The following is a 7,220-nucleotide window of genomic DNA, read 5'->3' on the forward strand; positions in this document are numbered from 1 at the left end:
GACTTTCAGGACTGGGAGAAAGTTGAGTGTGGATTCGGATCTGACTGAAGCCTCACCTGACAGTGAACTCAGGCTCCCCTGAGTCAGTGGCTCCCCAAGGTCTCACAACTGATAACAGGCAAAGTTTGGATTTAGTTGTTCTCACATGTGCTGTGTGGCATTTAGAGTGTCACTTTGTTCCTTTAGAAACACAGAGTACATTTAATCTGGCTTGTTCAATATATTTAGCTATGGATGATGAGAATTTACTTTTAAAAGTTCTTAAACCATTTTGCTTCAATAGTGGAGCAAAAGAGCATTCTTATTGGCTCAAGGTCACAGCTGTCCCAGGCTTTTCCTTGGATTATCCTGTCCTTTATGATCTTTGACCATGGAGAGTCCCATATAGTTACAGCACTAGCTAGCATGCCTTAAGCTGTCTAGGTACACAATCCTATGTAATCCTCACTATAAACTTAATGTCATCCTCACTACAGACCTAGTAACACCTAATGGCATTACTTATCTCAAGAAGAGTCTCCAAGGGAGGGCCACAGAGCCACACCAGATCCACACCTCTCCCTCTCCCTCCAAAAACTGAGGAATAGAGAAGGAAAACAAGTTGTCCGCTTGTAGGTGATGGTACCTGAGTGGCTCTACTCCAGGTCGTCTTCATTACAACAGCAGTCTGTGAAGCTCAGCTCTGGCTAAGAATCTGTCCTCCCTCCCTCTTGAGCTCCAAATCCCATGACCAATGTCCACTGGACTTCCCTCAGGCTGTCCCATAACCAAGTCAATCTGAAGGCTGCTTCTTGCCCCATACATGGCATAGGGACCAGTCATTGCTGGGACTCCCAACTCTTTCTTGCCCCTCACATCTTGCCCACCCATCTTATTCCTCATTACATCTCAGATCCACTCCTTCCTTCAACTGACCACTGCACATGGCCAATTTCCCAAGACTCTGTGCTATAGCGTCAGCTACAGCTTTCTGCTAAGCCCCTCATCTTCAACCCACCTGGCCAACCATATCAACCTAGGATTCTGAAAGGTGTCAGAACACCTGCCACCTGCCCATGTCAGCTCTCTTGGTGTCCCCTCCCCTCCACCCTGCAGGGCCAGTTACCAGCTACCTCCCATGTTTCATGTTGCTGAATTCCTAGGATGATCAGCCTTTGACTGCAAGCCCCATTTTAAGACCGGGGCAGAGCTGTTTTTCAAGGCTCTGCTGCGAGTCTTTTCCGCTTGGAGCCTCTCTCTCCTGCTTCCTGGTACAGCTGCTGTCCCCTCCTTAGCTCCAGAACTCACAACACTCCCTTAGCACTTGCATTTGTTTATTTTTCTGTCTCCTCCCAGGCAGGAGAAACTATGTGATGGACAGAGCTACATGATATATAGAGTACATATACAACGAAAAACTCATTAGATACAGGAAAGAAAGGAAAGACAGAAGAAAGGGAGGGATAAAAGGAGGAAGGGAGAAAATGAGATTGTTTGCATATATTCTATTGGGTCAATTTCTCTGGAGAATCCTAACAGAGGCATAAAACCCTGCTGATCTGCTCTGTATGCCTTAGCCCATCTCACTCTGCAAGGGCTTCAGCCTTCTCTAGCCACCTATAGACCCATGTGGTCTCCTTACTACAACCATGACAGCCCTCTTGCCCACCATCTCCACTTTCATCAGAGCTGTGGCCCTCCTTCCTTCCAGCACCACCTGAGTACAGCCTCCGCAGAGCCAAGTCATGGGTGTCTCCCCTTGTCCTCCACATTGTACCTGAAAGGTCTCTCTTAACCAAACTGGGAAGAATAGTTGGAATATGCCTGTTAATGATGTAGCAGAGGGGCCCCAAGGGTCCGGAAGGAAGCCACCAACAATTTACTGACTGATGAAGATGCTTAATAAATATTTATGGAGTAAAGGCATGAAGGTACTATAAATATTTATACTTAAGATGCAAACAATCTCTGAAAGAAAATTTTGTAAGGCTAAAGCAAAGCAATAGGAATTTCAGGCATCTGAAGTTAACAGATGCTAAAAGGCCTATCTGAATGAATCTGTTTTCTAGCTAGAAGCCACCCATGTCCACTTTCCAGCCAGAACAGCAGCCTGAAATGGGTGGTCCTAAGAAGTAGTGGGGCTCACGCTGTTAACCACCAGGTTTCCTGAGGGTATTACTTAGGCAAAGAAGTCTCCATAGGAGGGCTCCAGGGCCATACCAAATCCATACCTCTCTCTCTCTCTCTCTTTCTCTCTCTCTCTCTCTCCCCCTCACACTCTCTTCTTCCTTTATTTCCCTTCTTTTCCTTATTCCTTTCCTTCCCTCCTTCCTTTCATCTTTATGTCCTTCCTACCTCCCTTCCCTTTTTCCTTTTGTAATTTCATTTTATTTATAATTATAAATTGTCATTGATTTCACACTGTTAGACAATGGATGTAATTGAAAGAATAGCTATTTTCACATTGGTTAAAGTTGTAGCAGGTCATTTAAATCAGTGTTTAAAAATTGCACTTAAAGGGCTGGAGAGATGGCATAGCGGTTAAGTGCTTGCCTGTGAAGCCTAAGGACCCCGGTTCGAGGCTCGATTCCCCAGGACCCACGTTAGCCAGATGCACAAAGGGGGCGCATGTGTCTGGAGTTCGTTTGCAGTGGATAGAAGCCCTAGCACGCCCATTCCCTCCCTCTCTCTCTCTCTCTCTCTCTCTCTCTCTCTCTTTCTGTCACTCTCAAATAAATGAATAAAAATCTAAAAAAATTAAAAAAGAAAAAAAAACATTGCACTTAAAAATTGTTAAGACTTGCTACTAGACCTTGTTTAATGAATAAGCATCCTGCCTAGAACTATTTAGACTATTTCTTCAAATGTTATGCTAAATGTACTTTAAAGTAAATGTTCTCTTTATGGTCTTGTATATCTTCATTTTAACTTTAAAACTTTTTTCTAAGAGGAGTTCTGTAGGTTTTACCAGACACCAAAGAAATCCAAAGCGCGCGCGCGCGCACGCGCACACACACACACACACACACACACACACACAAAAAAAAAAACAACTAAGAACTTCAAAGGAAAAAGCTAAATTTGGATTTGTACACAAATCAAACCTTGTTTTATATTCCCAGAATTTAAAAGATTTCCCTAGTTGTTAAAGGATAATAGCTTTTTGAATATTTTCTTATTTATCTTTTCCGTCTATCCATCAAAAAAACATATATTTGGTGTCTACCAACAGCCAGTCAAAATGTGAGTCATGAATGCATTCTCAAGAGGCAATTGCTGACTCTGTCAGGGGAAAGGGGCTTCAGTTTTGAGAAATCAAAGACAATGAAAATTCAGCTGCTCATTGCTGTGAATTCCAAGGACTTATCCTCCCTAAGGTATAAATTCCATCAGAATAATTAAGAGGCCCCCTCCCTGAGCTTTCACCACTGTGACTCCCACTGCACTCTGTGAAAATCCTCCACATCCCTCAACATCCTCCCTGTCACCCTTCCCAGCTGTACTTACCTCTCCTTTCCCCTCCGTCTCCCCCTCCTTGCAGATTTTAGCACTTTCACTTTTTATTTGCTTTATTCATAGGTGTCTGACTTGCCTCTGGGATCCCAACCCTTCAGGGCTTCCCAAGAGGAATTTTCTCTCCCTTCTGTAATACAGGTTAGTAACACATCTTCACAGGCTTGGTGTGAAGAATAAAAGACAGCCTTAAAGAACTTAGCACACAGTGAGTGCTAGATACAGGTAATAGTGAATGGGTTCCATTTCCTGTCTCTGGAAGGAAGCTGGATCTCAAGCTGGAGCCTAGTTCAACCACTTAATATCTAGGAAAGCAGATGCCCAGCTCTGCTGGTTCCCTACCACTCCAGCTATGAAGCAAATAAAACCCAACAGGTTGAGAAGATCTGTTTTCTACTTTTTTAAAGATTTTATTCACTTATTTATTTCAGAGAGAGAAGGAGAGAGGAATAGAAAGAGGCAGATAGTTGGGGAAAGAAAGAGACAATGGGAGTTCCAGGGCCTCCAGCCACCACAAATGAACTCTAGACGCATGCACTACTTTGTGCATGTGATTTACATGCATACTGAGGAATCGAACTAGGGTCCTTAGGCTTCACAGGCAAGTGTCTCAACCACTAAGCCATCTTTCCTGCCCTATTTTCTTCTTTAAGGGCCCAAATCACATAAACTGTTGAATGAGTTAAGCCCATAAAACTTTAAGACTCAGCTATTGGAATCTTGCTTTTAAATGCAGCCTCAAACAGCTAGGAGAATCAGGCATGGCCAGGCTGAGAGGTATGGGGCTCTGCAGCAGTGCCGGGGAGTGGAGGCTGGATATGAGGCCTGGTCCAAAGTGAACAACACTGATGACTCAGCAGCAGCTGGTTACTGTCAGGAGGGGTTGCAGATTCAAGGCTCCTAGAACTTGGAACAATACCACAGTATCAGAAAGGATGTCACTTATTTTCTTACAAGACATATTTGAGAGCCAGCTCTGGCTAGTGGGTTTTCTGTGGTCCAACAACCAATGTGACATCTGATCTCAAAAGATGATCTGCCAGTGGGATTCCTTAAAGTAGGTTATACTTTACAACTTTAGTAAGCCAATTCTCACAGAATAGTATTTTTCTAAACTACTAAAAAATATTCCTACCACATATGAGAATTTGATTATTTTTGATAACTATGCCAAAAATTATTCTTCCTGTGTTATTGTATAGCCTTTTCAAAGTCAGCCTCAAGATTTATCTTTTAAATGAATTCTATCCATCTAACTAGTACTGCTCCCTGGCTCTAGTATGCTCTATTTGCACGACATTAATGTAGTGTAATTATATTTCTTTACAACATATTAAACATGTTTGTATGCCATATAAAGTATCAGACTCAAAAATGTGTCTAAAATAATAATAGGAATGTCTTTCCCTCTTACTAGTCCTGACTAGTTTCAGTTGGGGCCATGGAGTCAAGAACTTTGCTCCACTCAGTCATTCAGGACCCAAGGCTGACAAGATTGGGGCATCCTTCAGCTGCTTTTGCTGAAGGGAAAAGAGCATGGAGGGTTGCCCATGGGAAAGTTTCATGAGTCAGGACTAGAAATGACAAGCCTGCATTTCTGCCTATCTCCTTTGGCCAGAGCTCAAATGCATGGAGTCTGGGATGCACCACTTGCCTAGGAAAAGATTTTCTGGCAAACACATGCCAGTGGGCTCAGATATGCATTTCTTCTTACTGTGACAACAGACATTCTCCCTTCCAGAGCAACAGCCCAAAGGTCCACTCATGTTCTCTATCAGCTCCAAGGTCTCCATGTGAAGCACAGGTATGGACTTGACTCCCCAAAGCCTGGAGATCTAATAACCATAACAAACTTCTTCTCCACTGACAAGTGTCAGCTGTGGAGCTGGGACACAACAGCCACAGGACAATCCCACTGGAAGCGAGGGAAACAAGTGGTTGGCCCCAGTGTTCATCAAGGGGAGGTCTTGAGGAGATCCCTTTACCCTGTAGCAGGGAAGCACTCTGAGGAGACTCTGAGTCCTTCTTTTGGGAAGAAATCGACACCTTGATCTCCAAAGTTCCAGGCTCCTCCTTCTTTGGAGCTTCTTATCCCATACCAGGCATGTCCATGTGTAAAACAATGTTGAGGAGAATGCTGTCCGTGGGACCCAGACAGCTGTAGACATCTACTCAGGATGTGCTCAGGAGCCTAAGAGTTGCTGAAAGCTCTGACATGATTTGGGTGTTGTGATTTAAGACTATATTGGCTTGTTTTCCTTGGTAGTAAAGCTTCCTTGAAAACTTAGTAGGCTTTTCCCTTCATTATAGCCAACCAATGTATCAGGTATAGAACCAAAAATATTTTTGTGGACATGCCTGCTTTGTATTTAACTTCCTCTCCCCTGCCTCTCTGTATCAGTGGAACAGACAGGGCCTCCCTAGACTGTCAGAAACAAAGGCACACACAAGTTCTTGTAGCCTTGGTCTGATTGTTCTTGAAGGGATAGAGTAACCTATGTAACTGTAGGTCTTCGCGTGTATTAACCCCAAATCACCAACTCCAAGGGAGGTAGTTGCATGTCTGGGTAGAAAGAAAGGGAAATGGAATCTAAGGCAGCCAGCTTGTCCCAATTTGCCTGGGACTTTCCTAGTTTCAGCATTGAATGTCTTACTTCCTGAAACACCTTAAAGTCCCTGGCAAACCAGTGCAGCTTGTCACCTACAAGACTCTACCATATTCCTATTTCCTAAGAAATGACATTGTAGCCGGGCATGGTGGTGCATGCCTTTAATCCCAGCACTTGGGAGGCAGAGGTAAGGAGGATGATCACAATGAGTTAGAGGCCACCCTGATACTACAAAGTGAATTCCATGTCAGCGTGGACCACAGTGAGACCCTACCTCGAAACACCCTCCCCCCCCAAAAAGACGTTGAGCATTCTGTTTCCTTGGTCTACGAGGTTACAGTGACTACAAATCATATGTCCAGATGTGAATTGAATGCACTTATGAAGCAATAAAGCAGATTTTAATTGAAATATATTGTTCCTGGAAATTTGTGGCATATGTGATACAATCTTATAGTATGAAAATCTGAAAACATAGCCTTGGTCCCTCAGTGAGTCAGCTAGAAAAGGTGGGGTAGGTCATCCCCCTAAGAGCGTTGCTATCCAGTTAACAACTTTGTTGTTGAGATATACTCACCTTGAACTTAAGATACTACTGCCTCAGATTCCAGAGTGCTAGAATTGCAGGTCTGTGCTTCCATATCCTGTTAACACAAATTCTTAAGAGAACTCTCAGCAAGGTGTGGTAATGCATGCCTTTAATCCCAGCACTCAGGAGGCAGATGTAGGAGGATTTCGGTGAGTTCAAGGCCACCCTGAGACAGTATAATGAATTTCAAGTCAGCCTGGACTAAAGTGAGAATTCCCTGAAGAGGCTGGGAGATGGCTCAATGGATAAAGGACCTGAATTTGATCCCCAGCATCCGTGTAAGGCTGGATGAATTAGCACACATCGTAATCCCTGCCTTCCTATGACAAGATGGGAAATGGATACAGGAAGTGAGGTCAAATAAGAGATCTGTCTCCAACAAAGTGGAAGACAAGAACCAACACTCAGGGTTCCTCTAGCCTTCACACAGACACACACACACACACACACACACACACACACACACACACACACACTGGCATATACATACACATACACACATGTGTGCATTAAAAAAAGACTCCTAGAAA

The sequence above is a fragment of the Jaculus jaculus genome, chromosome 3, assembly GCF_020740685.1.
Source record: "Jaculus jaculus isolate mJacJac1 chromosome 3, mJacJac1.mat.Y.cur, whole genome shotgun sequence".
NCBI classification, from domain to species: domain Eukaryota; kingdom Metazoa; phylum Chordata; class Mammalia; order Rodentia; family Dipodidae; genus Jaculus; species Jaculus jaculus.